Source organism: Ambystoma mexicanum, chromosome 2p (assembly GCF_040938575.1).
Source record: "Ambystoma mexicanum isolate Mex_15411 chromosome 2p, UKY_AmexF1_1, whole genome shotgun sequence".
NCBI lineage: Eukaryota > Metazoa > Chordata > Amphibia > Caudata > Ambystomatidae > Ambystoma > Ambystoma mexicanum.
In genome coordinates, this window is record NC_090923.1 from 903,706,015 (window position 1) to 903,720,010 (window position 13,996).

At 45.0% G+C, this 13,996-nt stretch overlaps 2 long non-coding RNA genes across 2 annotated transcripts in view; one reads left to right on the forward strand and one right to left on the reverse strand.

Moving 5' to 3' along the window:
• Positions 1–13,996, forward strand: part of LOC138566890 (uncharacterized) — a 104,295-nt gene that overhangs the window by 47,941 nt on the left and 42,358 nt on the right. The gene's annotated exons all lie outside the window — the stretch shown is intronic.
• The window catches only part of LOC138566891 (uncharacterized), a 212,574-nt gene that overhangs the window by 18,984 nt on the left and 179,594 nt on the right, over positions 1–13,996 (reverse strand). The window contains exon 2 of the long non-coding RNA XR_011302054.1: positions 11,811–11,888. This is a non-coding gene — a long non-coding RNA (uncharacterized lncRNA). The remainder of the gene's footprint in view (positions 1–11,810; positions 11,889–13,996) is intronic.

The window sequence follows — 13,996 nt, forward strand, 5'->3', positions numbered from 1 at the left end:
ATGCCATTCTCCGTGATCGAGATTGTCATGTTTAACTTTATTCATTAGGTCTCGTCGCAATGTATTTACCAGGGTCTGCCTTGAATATAGCAGTGGCACATTCATGTCACATTCTCCTATGGAAACTGGAAGTTCTTCTGTAAAAGGAACACAACTTGTTGCTCCTGTGAAACCATGAGTATTTATGGCATCGCCGGACAAAGAAAACTTGCCTTCACGTATACACGAGGGTGGTGCACCTGTGGCAACTAAGAAAGAATCCTCTTTATCCCCTATAGGGACAACTACCCTTGGTTCCCGGTGAGGGTTTGGTGTCACTGATAGGATAGAACACATCGGGTTTCCCAGTGAGCTGTCCTAATCCATATATAACCTTGTCCCATGTTGAGTGAATGGACTTCCTCCATCAACAGTTGCATCGGCGACTGTTGAGACTGTACTTGCGAAAAATGTGTCATATTGTCATGACCCTTGCCCCTGGCCCTCACTGGCAAGTCAGCCTTCCAGTTAGGGCCAGGTCAAAGGACATAAAACCTCATCCAAGACTCTCTTGGAGTCAGTCCTGGCGCCTTTGGCGCCAGGCTCATAACCATCATGAAGACCAACATTACTATTTAACTTGGGGGGGTTCAGCCAACTTGGAGGCACTCACATAGCTCAGTTACAAGGAACTGAGCTATGCGGTCTAGTCTTTTGGGTGTGGCAGGCCTGGGACTACTTTACCTGTACTACTTTGGGTGTAGCAGGCATGGGACTATTTTACCTGGACTACTTTACCTGAAACTATTTAAACCGCACCCAAACAGCAGAACATGCTTTGCGTTATTCTGCTGTGGGCAGCGTAACGCCACCGTGTCCAGTTCTTTGATGCCAGCTTACCTGAAACCAAGGACCTGCAGAGAGAGAAAGAACACTACAAAACTTACCTGGAACAGTACCCTGTCTTCAATCCATCGCCGACTTCAGTTCCACTCACCTGAAGGTACGAACTCCATCATCCGGCACTGCATGCATCCTGGAATACCATAACCTGGAAAGAGGAGAAAGAAAGACAGCATTAGTAAGCGTTTACTCACATTTCCTCCCGAATGAAGAAAGCCACACAATTCTTACCTGGTTAGTCATTGCCTGGTCAGTACCATTGCTGGAACATTACGGCACTCGGCGAGGAACATCGCAACCTGCAAGGAGAGAAAAGACACAGGTTAACAATATAAAAGGCGAAACAGCGCCGCGCATCGCGCATTACTCCCCGGACAGCATCGCGCACACCGCGCTTTTGCCTACCGGCCCATGCTCATCTTCAAACTGCATGACAACACCAAAATACCTTTCCATACCTAAAAGGAAAGAAGAAAGACATTATTATTCGAACTAAGAGGAACATAAGAACTGCATGTAAAGACTGTAAAGCAGAAAACCTACAGAGTCGCAGCAGGCCGGGATTCCCACAGGGGGGGCTTGCACCAGTGAAGTAACTGTGTCGCTGCTCGCCCCCCACATCTACGCACCCCTGCCACAAGGAGCAGGACGGAGAATCCACCTTTCATCCACCTTTCACAATATTAAGGTGAGGAGAGGGCCCAAGGGGGAGGAAGGAGTTGAGGCCAATGGAGGTAGGAAAACATAAATACAATCTGGTATTGATTCCAGCTCTCCTATATTGCAGACCCATCTTTAACCAGATGCCTTACCAAGGGACCGGGAGAGGGTTTGAGAGTGCAAATCATCCAACCAGGGCTGGGTGGCGTTCCCGTGGATACCAGGTGAGCGTAACACATATTCTGATGTTACAAACTTTGCTGTGCTCCCGGCGCTTGCTGCTGCACCATGTGATTTTGTGCAATTCCATTACCACACTGCTGGAAAAACACAGGTGGATTCACCATCCCTACTCTTGTTCCTTGGTCGTTTTGCACCATGCCTTGATTTCTGCATGTGCATGCTAGATGCCCTGTCATCCCACACGTCCAACATATTGGTGGTGGTTTGATTATTTGCCCTTTTGATATATCCTGATTGCCATTTTGCATGTTCTGGAAACCTCCCTGATTATTTTGGAAACCTCCCTGATTACTCTGCCATCCTTTTCCTCGAAAGCCTCTCCCTCTTGGGTAAAACCCGTTATTGTCTTGATCAACCTGCCTTTAATTATTGACCTGCTGCATGTTTGATCTCTCTGTGTTAGTTATCATTGCCCCTTCAATGGCATATTTTGACAAATCTTTCTGCACTAATTTTGCCTCTTCAGCTTTTCGTGCTGTCTTTTTTTTGCGATTTTTCTCTTGCAGCAGCCTGCAATAATGCGCTATGGTCAACTGTATTTCAGACCACGGTTCGGCCTCGATTCCTACCAATTTCTTGAGCTGCTTCTGTACTTGGTCTGGCAGCCCTTGGCATAATATATGATAAAACACACGTATGGACTTCCCCCAAGATTCACGAGTTTCCAGCACCCAGGCGTCTCGGAAATTCTGGATGTAAAGAAAAGGATCCTCTGACTCCTTCATTTTATGTGTCATTATAGCTCCCATGTCTGAAGTATCCGGGTATAGCAATTGTAATGTTTTCTATACTGCAGTTCTGCAATTGTAAAACGACGCTCCATCATGCGCAGTATTAACTGTAGTCACACTAGGGTAACCTGCACATGTCCACACATCATCAGCTCTATCATCAAGTATGGCGATTAAAAGACCCTTAATATCCCTGATAGCTAACATGTTCCCTCCCATCATTTTTTCTAACTCATGTGTCCATTTTCCGGCTCCCGATGTCAACATTGGAGGCTTATTTTTCAGATTTTTCCCGATCCATGTGTGGCCAAGGTATATATTGTGGCCTGGTTCCTCCTTTTTCAAGTAACGGGAATTGTGAAACATGGCATTCCTTTTCCTCTCTCATCATTTTTCTATCCACCGCAGGAGTAATATTCCTGCATCGCCATCTACCTGGCAATGTCCTTAGTCTGCTCACATAGGGTGGTGGAGGCACCCCCCTCTGACCGTAAGATACTCTTTCATGTCAGTCTGATTATGTGGCTGACTCGGATGCCTTAAGTGCAAATCCACTAGAATCTGACCATCTTATTCCCTTTCCCTTAGAGAAGCGTTTTTCGTGTCTTCCCTCTTCTTCTCTTTCTTCACATTCTTCTCTTTCTGCGTCTGATATTGTCTGTGCCCAACTCGTGCAACTTCTCTCATCCTCCTCATTTCTGATTAGCGTCAACCTATCTAGGGACAGCTCTCTATTTCTGCTACTTTGGGAGACGTCCTCAGTGTCATACAGCTGAGTGCTCTCAAGACGCTTGTCCTCTCCTTTCCCTTGGGGTACCTGTTCTAGCCCCATTTCATTGTATATTCTATCGATCGTCTCTCCGATGCTTCTGGTGTCAACGTCATCTTCCATATTTGCCCTAGACATGCCTGGTACTAAATCGTACTAAGGAAATAATTCTTCTATGTCTTCCCAGTCTACTACTGGATCAGGTTTTTTAACCTCTGTTTCCAGATGTTCAAGATCCCGTGCTCTCTGTCTTCGTTTGCGTTCTATGTCGTCATCAAATTCTCTGCGCTTCCTCTCTAACCCTGTCTTCTTCTTGTTTCCTCGCATTGCTACGTTCATTTGCCCTTCGTATTTCCTCATCTCTTCGTCTTTTTATTCTCTTCTCTCATATTTTTTGTTCTTCTATTCTCTGTTGTTCCTGCTTAGGATCATGTTTCCTTTCTTGCTCCTCATGGTATAACTGCTCTCATTTCTGTCTATCCTTTTTCTTAGTTCCTTTGTCTCTCACTTGTTTTTCCTTTTCCTTCTCTTTCCTTTCTATTTCATCTGTCTCTCCCTTTTGTCTCCTATCCTAAATGCCTTTACCATTGAGTTTTAATAAAATCTGACCTCCCATCCATTTGTTCTGTGTGAATGCTGTCTCATCAGTTCTGTCCTCATCTCCTTTCCATCTCTTTTCTTCTCTACCCGTATCTAAAGATGCACTTGCTCGTGCTTGGTCTCCTTTTCCTTTTTCGCGTCTCTCCCTGTCCTTTGGGACTTTGGAGGCGATATCTCTGTCTCTATCCTTCTCTGGGCTTTCGTCACTACTTTGCGTAGGTGACTCATATGACGGGTTGCAGTATTCCATGGCTGCTTTAAGCTCTCTCAACGGGTATAATCCTTCATCTTTACTGGCTTCGCTTTTTGTTTCAGACGGGGCAGGTAGCACAGAAGGCATTTCACCCCCCTCTGTGCATATGTTAAGTATCCAATCTACCGGTGGCTCCTCCTTTTCCTCTTGGTACATCTTCCAAAGCTCTAAACTAGCTAGGCATTTATCTAACTTTTGGCGTGCAAATATGTCGTCATGTGTTGCAGGACTGTTTCAGATAGCGAGCCACCTTGGGGCCATGGCATAAACATTTTGTTTGCGGTCCATTTAACCCATTCTTCACTGTACGGTTTAAGCTTAGGTGCATGTGTTGACAACTGTTTGCACAAGTGTACCAATGGGGTAAGGTCTTACATGCTTAAACCTGTTTATCCTCTCTTTATATAACACTTTGTTATGCTTTGCGTTTCATAAACAAGATCAACAATATGAGCGAGCACCAATCGTTACAAGCTCCAATCCCGTTTTCCACAAAAATCATACTTTTATTTTTTCAAACAACAACCATCAATCCATGCCATACAACTTCTTGTCTATTCAATTGCACAATTTTCATGATATTTCCCCCAAAAATGTTCTTACCTCGTGACGTCAGAAAAAAGAAAAACACAAAACAGACGAGACAGACTAGACAGCTTTTCTGGCCGAGATGTTCTCTGCCGCACTGATAGCGTGCTTTGAACAAATTCAATTTTCCTTGAGAGACATTTTGACCGAGGAAGAGAGAAGGGGAGTTTTATGGATATTTCTCCCTGTGCCCACTCACAAGATTGGAAGCGATTCTACGACTCAGACAGGGAAATCGTACCCTAGAGTCATAAAGCAATTGTCTGACTCACAGCCGAGTGTGGGTAAAATGGGTCAGAAAGCAGTGGAAAGAAAAAAGAAAAACGAGGAAACCAATCTATGCCCCCATTTTGTTTTCTACACTGCTTACGTTTTTAGAGCACTCATCGGTTTGCCAATAAGAGTAGCAAGGCACACAGAAAAAGAGAATGTGCACAGGATCACACATACTATGGGCTAAGTGTGAAAGCCAAGAATACAGACCTGATCAGCAGTTGAGTCACTTGGTAACATCTCCTTCTTGGGACAGGTCAATGGTTTCATGACTTCCATGGTGTGTGGTGGTGGCCTACTTCGTTGTGCCTTGAGGAACAGCATTTGTCATGTTTTTGTAGGTCCACGTGGGGAGATGTTGGCTACCCTGTCATTCCACGGTCGCAAACTTTGGATATCGGATTGAGCATGATGCTAATTTGGAATCCAGTTTCGACATGCATATCTGCCAAGTGCAAGTGGCCCAGGTCATGTGTGACACCCTGAGCCAGTCCTGGCTTTTCTCCCTGCAAGCTGGGATGTATAGTTGTGTTTTTCCCGTTGCATATACAGGCCAACAAGTTGGTGCATGCAAAGTAAAAAGTCAGGACTGGCTCAAGGTGTCACGTTTGACATTGAGCCATTTGGCATACCTATAGTACGAGCAGCTGGAACTAGGATTGGGTGGTTGGTTCCCCTTTTGGTATGGTGTGGCAGTGGGCATTTGATAAATTTGTCTCGGTAAGTAGCCATCTCCTCGGATCCCAAGGCCCCACTTTAGCAACAGCAATGCAGTCTAGAGGACACCTGGGCAAGAAGGGTGCACAAATGTACAGGTACACCCAAAATTATTTTAAAAATGGAGGCAAAGATGCAAAGCAAGAGGGGTGCACAGATGTAGGTGTAAAATCGTATTGGGTTGGGTGTATTTGTACATCTGTGCACCCCTCTTTCTTTGCTTCCATTTTTAAAAATATTTTGGGTTAGGTGTATATGTACATCTGTGCACCCCTCTTGCTTTGCCTCCATTTTTAAAAATATTTTGTGTTGGGTGTACTTCTACATCTCTGTGCACCCCTCTTGCTTTGCCTCTATCTGTAAAATAGTTTTGGGTTGGGTGTATTTGTACATCTGTGCACCTATCTTGCTTTGACTCCATTTTTAAAATTGTTTTGAGTTGGGTGTACTTCTACATCTGTGCACCTTACTTTAAGTATCACAAATTTGCAATGTGGCACTTTGCGAGCTCTTTCAGTTGGAAATATTCCATCATGCATATGAAAGGTTCTGCCACAGAGAACAGAAATGTGTTTGAAACCTGAGCACCTTAACAGGCTACAGAGCCATGGACACTGTGTGTCTGCTTAGCTGTGACTTGGGGAACCTGGCAGTGCTTGAATGTCTGCCATGAGCAGGCTCAATCTCCCCCCCCCAGACTCCCAGGTAAGTCTGCAATTGTCATGTTATCTGCATATTTTCTAAGTGCTAAGACCACCCCTGTGAGGTCAGAAAGCTCTCCCCTCCCACTGCGCTGTATTTCCTCATCCCCGACTTTCTACAATTTAATCGCTGCCCTTTGCCTTTTTAATTTACCAATGACTAGTCTGTGAGTGTCTTATTTGTGGATATGTAAACTGTGTTAACAATGCATTGTATGCTTCATAATTTCTCTAGATGCGTGTGTGACACAGTGGCCTTTGTGTTGTGAATACAATAAGGCAGTATAAAGAGGTGTATGCTTGTCTCCTGGAAGGTAAGATGTTATTAAGCATTAGTACCCGGCACGCGCTGCACAGTGGGAATACAACGTGTGGATTGGCTCTTTTGCGAGCAATACCACACGGTATTCCCTTGTATGCCGGTGCTTCCTGCTCGTTCCGGGTACTCCGTTCCCGGCGAGGGGCCTTGGCAGCCCCTTAGCCAATGAGGAGGCTCGAAACGGGGCAATCCATGCTCTGAGCCTCCCCATGGCTGGAGGCTGCCTTTGTCCCCTGCCGGAGACTCAGGTAATTTTTTTTCTCCACCCCCCTCCCCCGCAAACTATCCCCTCTCCTCCCTCCCAACCCCACTTACCTTCATTTTTCTTTTTTTCTTGGGAGCGAAGGCGCTGGAAACACTTCTGTTCCCAGCGCGTCTGCTCCCGATGGCCGCCATGGAAAGGGAAAACGGACTACATTTTCCCTTTCACGGTGGCCATTTTTTTCACTTTTTCTGTTTCAAAATGCGGCAGCGTTGGAAACAAGTGTTTCCATCAGTCCCAAACATCACCTGGGTGCAGGGTGAGGCTAGGTTACTGCTTTTAACATTGTACACTACTTTCTGGTAAACTACAATGTTAAAAGCACTTAACACTCTCCCCAAGTCTGAAACCACACTTGATTGTGTTATACTTCATCGGAACATCTGATGTGTCCACTGAAAGGTTAATAGAAAGTTACATCCCTAACTCTATTTGTGAATCTGGTGACCCAGAGGTAACATCTTAGCAAATGTCACTTGTGTACGGCATCTTTACAGTTGGTTAATACTAGAGGGGCCAGCCATAATAGCCAGGGCGCATCTATACGGCATTTAAAGTATTTGGGGTCATAAATAATGGACAACATGATATGCACGATTTGCGGGATGCTATGTACTAGCTTCTTGTTTCCAAGTGGAAGAACCATATGTCATCAAATCATGAGAAACCTATGGATATCTACTGTGAAATTAGCGAGCATCTGGACCTCGTGGCCCTCAGAAAAAGAAAAAAAACTAAATATCACCCCCTGAAGGCGATAACTTGATTGGTGATGAACTAAACCGTATACAGCGTAAAGTCAGTAAACTCGAATAGAAATATAAGAAAATGTTTTGCATCAAGAGATACATTTTGTATGGATTACAGCAACCAATTTTCTTTCTTGCAGTTGTATGCCAGTTAGACGTTTTCTTAGACATTATACCTAGCTGTGACCGCTTCACCCAAGTCCCCTGGAAAAGACACATCTGAAACCCCAAAGCGATCATGACACAATGTGACACAGGAATGCTGTCCAAACATGAGTGAATTGAATGGTTTTAAGTCCCAGCAGGGCCGCACTTTTCAAAAGAAATGGTTATAAACCTATAATTGGCTTACATATAATGAGTCTGTTCAAAAAATGTTCTGTAAATTATGCCAGGCAGCTAATGAAAAGGGTGTTCCATTGCCAAAAAGTAGCCATGATAAGGATGCCTGGAATCCTTTTGTTAAACATGGCTTTAACAATTTTAGGAAGGCCATAGAGAGATGTAATAACCATCAGACTTTAAATCTTCATCGGCCGGCTACAATGGCGCTAGCATCTGTGAACAGGGGTACAAGTGTTGCAGCAGCTCTGTCGTTGGGCCACCTCAAGCAGATGAGGGATAATAGAAGTGCGCTGGTGAATATCTTGACCATATTCTTGGCTTTAGCTCGGCAAGGTCTTGCAAATCGGGGCCATACTGATGTGGACTCTAATCTAAAGTCAATTCTGTTGCTTCGTGGCAGAGATGGCCCGGAACTGCAAACTTGGCACCAAAGAACAGAATACAAATGGATGTTGCACGACTTATTAAATGAAATGCTGGCAGTGATGTCACATACTTTGCTCCGTGCCCTGATGAAAGAGATTCATAATGCGGGATTTGTTCCCAGATTTTTTATTATTTTAGATGAGACTGCTGATGTGTCACTAAAAGAGTAGGCCTCTGTAGTCCTTCATATTACAAAAGAGGATCTTCAGGTAGAGATTAGCACTACAACACAAACTCTGCCATTTTAAAAGATGTTCTCCTGAGGTTTGGCTATAAAAATGGAGAACTGTTGGGGGCAGTGTTATGATGGTGCTTCTAATATGGCTGGACATCGACATGGTTTGCAGATATTGGTGCAGGAGGTGGCACCACAAGCTATTTAAGTGCACTGCTTTGCACACAATTTGAATGTAGTAGTTCAGGATGTAGCTATGGGCATTGCCACGCTCAGGGATCTATTGGTTTTTGGAAGGGACTTGATTGGGTTCATTTGAAATTCCTCAAAACAGCGTGCTTGTTTTGAACCTTGTCAAGCAGGAGGGAGTGTCAAAACGTCTTCCATTCTGTCCTACCCGATGAACAGTTTGAGCAAAATCTTTGAAGACTGTGCTCGCTAACTACAGTTCTGTAATAGAATTTTTGGGACTTGCAGCCGGTGCCCACAATGAAGCGGGAGCAAAAGCCCATGGGTTGCATTTGCAGCTGCATAAGCTCGAAACCTATCTAGGTCTTCATCTTCTTTGCATGGCATTTTCCCATGTTGAAACTCTGAACACTGCTCTACAGAAGGTCAATTTAAGGTTCCATGATGCATCAGTTATGATTGAAAACCGTGAGACCATAACTCCACAACTGCATGAGGGATTTGAAGACTTCTTCTAAAAAACCACATCAGTGGTGATGATTTAGATGTGGAACTAGAGGAACATTTTGTGCAAAGAAAAGCCAGGAAAATCCCACGGCGCCTGGATGAAGGGTCAGTTCCCCATGTCTCCCAAAGACCTCTATAGACAAGGTTATTATGAACTCATGGACTGTACTTTGGTAGCTTTGTCAAAACGTTTCAATACAACTGCATGTGACCATATGGTTTACATAGAAAAATGTGTTACAGGGAAAGCCACCAGTGATTATGTCATGAATTTCTACAAGACTGACTTCCACGAATGCAATCTAGAGCTGCATAGAAATATGTTCCTTGAACTTATACAGAGGGATAAGGCTCTTGTTATCTGTTTTCAGGATGTCTTTGACTTGTTCCAAGGTGAAAGGGGTCATCCTATGCGCAATTTGTTCCCAGAACTGGCACGACTGCTTCAAATTGCAGTAAATATCCCTGTATCCTCTTGTTCTTTGGAGTGTTCATTTTCATGCCTTCGGCGCATCAAAACCTACCTGAGAGCTACAATGAGCCAAGCTCGATTAAATGCTGTTGCTGGACACAAAGATGAAGCTGCACATCTGGATGTTGAAGCCATTGCAGATGAATTTATTCAACAAACTGTTGTCTGTAAAAATATATTTTGCATGGGGAAGGCGGTGCAATGAACACAGCTCACCTGTTCTCTTGGCTGGCCAATCTACAGCAGCACTATTGTAAGTTTGATTTGTTGAAGTTTCACTGGGCTATGGCACCACACACATCTTGCTTGGTAGTTTGCATATTTTCCAATTAAATAGAAGAGTAGGATGCTGGGTATCTACTCGCTAGTATTAGCAATAAGTGAACTGTGTATTTGACTATACCATTCTTAATGCTCATACATTATCTTTACAAGCTAATAAATATACATAAATACTAAACCAAAGTGAGATTTATTTAATGTGTTTCTATTGGATTATAAAAGCCACTACAATGCAAGAGGTTTACTAGAACTGTAGCGAAGATACTGAAAGCATCTAATGTTAATCAAAAACACAACAAATGGGTAAAAAGCATAATATATATGTATATTCACACAGAAGGTGGGCCCAAAACAATATTGCTGCCCAATAGTAAGTCTACCCGGGTTCTCAGGGGTAGTGGTGTCTTGCGTTACAGTGACCAACTTCCAGAGGGTCCTTCTGGTACAGCAATACGGTCTAAAAACCTGCCATAGCTTCAGGTGGGCATTTAGACCACCTTTGGGGTGATGGACATGCTGCGGTATGCAGGGTGTGATGTAGATCAATTTGAATTGTATTGTGAAATCATTGTAGAGCATAGATGTATTTAGATTTGTAGTTATCCGGCAGTGTTGTCTCTGATGCGCGGTTTACAAAGCTCATATAATGTATCGAGATGTTTTGCCTCTAGTCGCTTTGTGCTTTCTAGATGCTCCTCTTGTTTATGTGAGATAATGTAAGTATGCATGGTTTACATAGGTGAACACATGCGTGTGAATGTACCTAGTGTGTGCATGTGTCTGTTTGATAATTATAAACATCATCTAGAAACAGCCCATTCCATTTGATGTACATCACAGCCATTCCCTTTTGGCAAAAGAGGCCGATTTGGAAATCATTTATTGGAAGTCTGCATTGTTCTGTTTTGTGTGTTACAATGGGCCTCATTAAGAGTCACCCGGCATGGAAATAATGGTGGCGGTAAACCCGCCGCCACCGTTGTTTCCATACCGGGTGATCTCGAGTCCTGCAGGCGGAGGTGTCATTCCCGCCAGGTCGACCTGGCGGGTTTAACACCGCCCGCCGGCAGGCAGACGTGGAAACACCGGCACCATCACGAGATGGTGCTGGTGTTTCCATGGTCCCCATTCCCATTGAGTCCTATGGGACTCAATGGGAATGGGGATTTACCAAATTCCGCCTCCGGAGTTCCTGGGTCACCGGGGTTGTAATGCCCCGGTAATTCCGAGAATCACAGAGGCGGAATGGTAATACGAGTCCGGCGGTAACCGAGCCGGAAAAACCGGCAGGTTACCACCGGACTCGTAATGAAGTATCTACTATCTATGTGAATGTTCCAATCGCTGTCAGGGATCGCCTTTTCTTGCACTTGAGCCAGGAAGGACCACTCCTGGAAATACCCTCCCCAACCCCATGATGGTCATTGCTTGTCAGGGAATTCCATTGTCATGGAAACGAAGAACAATGGATACCGACAGCTGCGTATGTGCATATTTGGAAGAACTGAAGGGCGAAAGCTGAAATACACGTATGGCAGGCACATGAACCGACCAGAAAAAAGTGCATTGGGAGGGGAAAAGGCTTCTAGGTGCTATGCCCAAAACGGTCACAACTTGGCTAAGAGTCAATACCAATCGTAGAGGTTAAAAAGAGAAAAATAGTTTACCTCTTCGGTTCAGGTAGCAATGGCATAGGCAGGTAGGTCAGCAGAGGGGGTGTCCAAACAATCGCAGTATGGTAATTACTGAATAAAACAAATGTTTAAATTAGTCTAGAAAAAGATAGCACACTTTATTACTGCCACAACAACCACCAAGACATTAAAAACCCAGCGGACAGGTACTGATTAGGCAGACTCGATATACAAATATTAGGCAGGATGGATAACCGTGAATTGAAATACAGGGTGACGTCAGAAACATGCAACTATTTTAAAAGGCAACAACATTTTTAAAAAGCAGCCTTTAAGAACGCTTTCATTGGATCAGGGTGATCATTGGGAACTTAACAAGTCTCTAGGGCCCAAGGCACCACCTGTTGGTCAAGGTGTAGCTGGGACTGGCAAATAGACCACACGAGTGATACACCCGAGCTTGTCTTTTGGGTGTTGTGGTATGGGGTCAAAGTGGCAGTTTCTATGAGACCAACAGCTCAACGGGCTAGAGCAGGGGTCTTCAAACTGTCGGGCACGGTGCTCCCAGATTGGCGTGGCCGCATCCCAAGGGGGGGGGTGCGACTGCATCCCAGGGGGGGACCGCGAGAGGCCAGCTTTATTTATTTATTTATTTATTTATTTATTTATTTATTTTCAGTTTGGAGGAAATGGGCAGGGGAAGCTCACATGGTCGGACTAGACCATAACATTGTCTCAGGCACAAATAAAAAAGTGACCCGCAGTTGCAAATGGATATTCATTCCTTTAGTCACAGACTGTTTGAATAGTACTCAAATGGGTGTTTTCTGTTAAAATGTAAGCAAATTGTGATATTTAAAGAATATTTATTCAGCAACAATGGTCAAAACTACTAGCTGCATAGTGAAGTAACTCATCAAACTGGCCCACATTGGCCAAAAAAAGTTGCCCATTTTGACTGGCCTACACTAGCATTTTGCATTTTTGGTACGGGTATTGCCCATTGCCCTATAGGGTAGTGTGAGCCTGGCGGCTCATCCATAAGGGGCGAGGGGGCGTCCACCGAGTGGCCCCCTCACCAATTATGGAGGAGCCAGCCCAGTGAAACACTGAGCACTCTCTCGGCTGCTTTTTCCAGCTAAGGGAGTGCTCCTGGGCTGACTGAACACACAAAGGGAAACGCTGTTTCCCTTTGACAGTTCAGTTCTCCAGCCGCACATGCTCACTGAGCCATGCAACTCTGGGGGTGTTTTGCTTCGCCAGCCTTGCTTGGAAATGCTGGCTGGGGCACTGCATGTCTGTATGTGCGAGGGGGAGCTCCTGTGCCTGCTCGCGCATATGGAGAGAGCGTATGGATGCGTGTATGCTTGTCTTATGAGTGAGTGTATGGTGATGGGCACTAGTGTGAATGATGGAGTGATTGCTATGTGAATGCGTGTGTGTTTGTTTTGGTCCTTTGAGCTGATTTTGGTGAGTGGGAGGCAGACGGTGGGAGGAAGGTTGTACAACAAAGGCATTTTAAAAATGCCTTTGTTGCGCAATCCCCCTAACCACCTGCCAAAATCAGCTCTCCTTCTGAGGCGCTGTGGAGCCCAGGGGACAAGGATGGTATTTTCTTTGCTGGATATCTATCATAGATGTCCAGTCCAAAATACCATGCTTTCCCCCTTGGCCCCCCAGCACCAACCACGAACTCACGAACTGTTTGGCTTTTTACCCATTTCTTTTTAAAAGTATGCCTTAAAATGCAACATTTTAACCCATTATTTAAAAAAAATCATGGGTGGAAAACCCCCCACGAACCACCATTGATTGGTTCGGCCTCCCTCACTGCGCTCGGTCGTTATGGCATTTTTGTGAGAAATATGTATGCCCCTCTGCTTCAAAAATTCACCAGCTCTGAATGGCACTCGGACTGTGCTGGGAACGGGGTGGGGGGAGCCCAGGGACTGTGATATGAGCAAGATGAGCGGGAGCACTGGGGTAGTGGTGGGTGCAGGGTGGGGAGAGCCCAGGGTCTGTGATGGGGTGGGGAAAGCCCAGGGACTGGGTAGGAGTGGCATGAGGGAGTTCAGCGACCATAATGGGAGCAGGTGAGAGCCCAGGGACTATACTGGGAGTAGGGTGCGGTGACGGTGTGCAATAGTTCATAGCCATTTCTACATACTGTCCATTTGGCATTTTTGGGGGGGGCCCGGCCTGCCCAGATTTTGCTCATG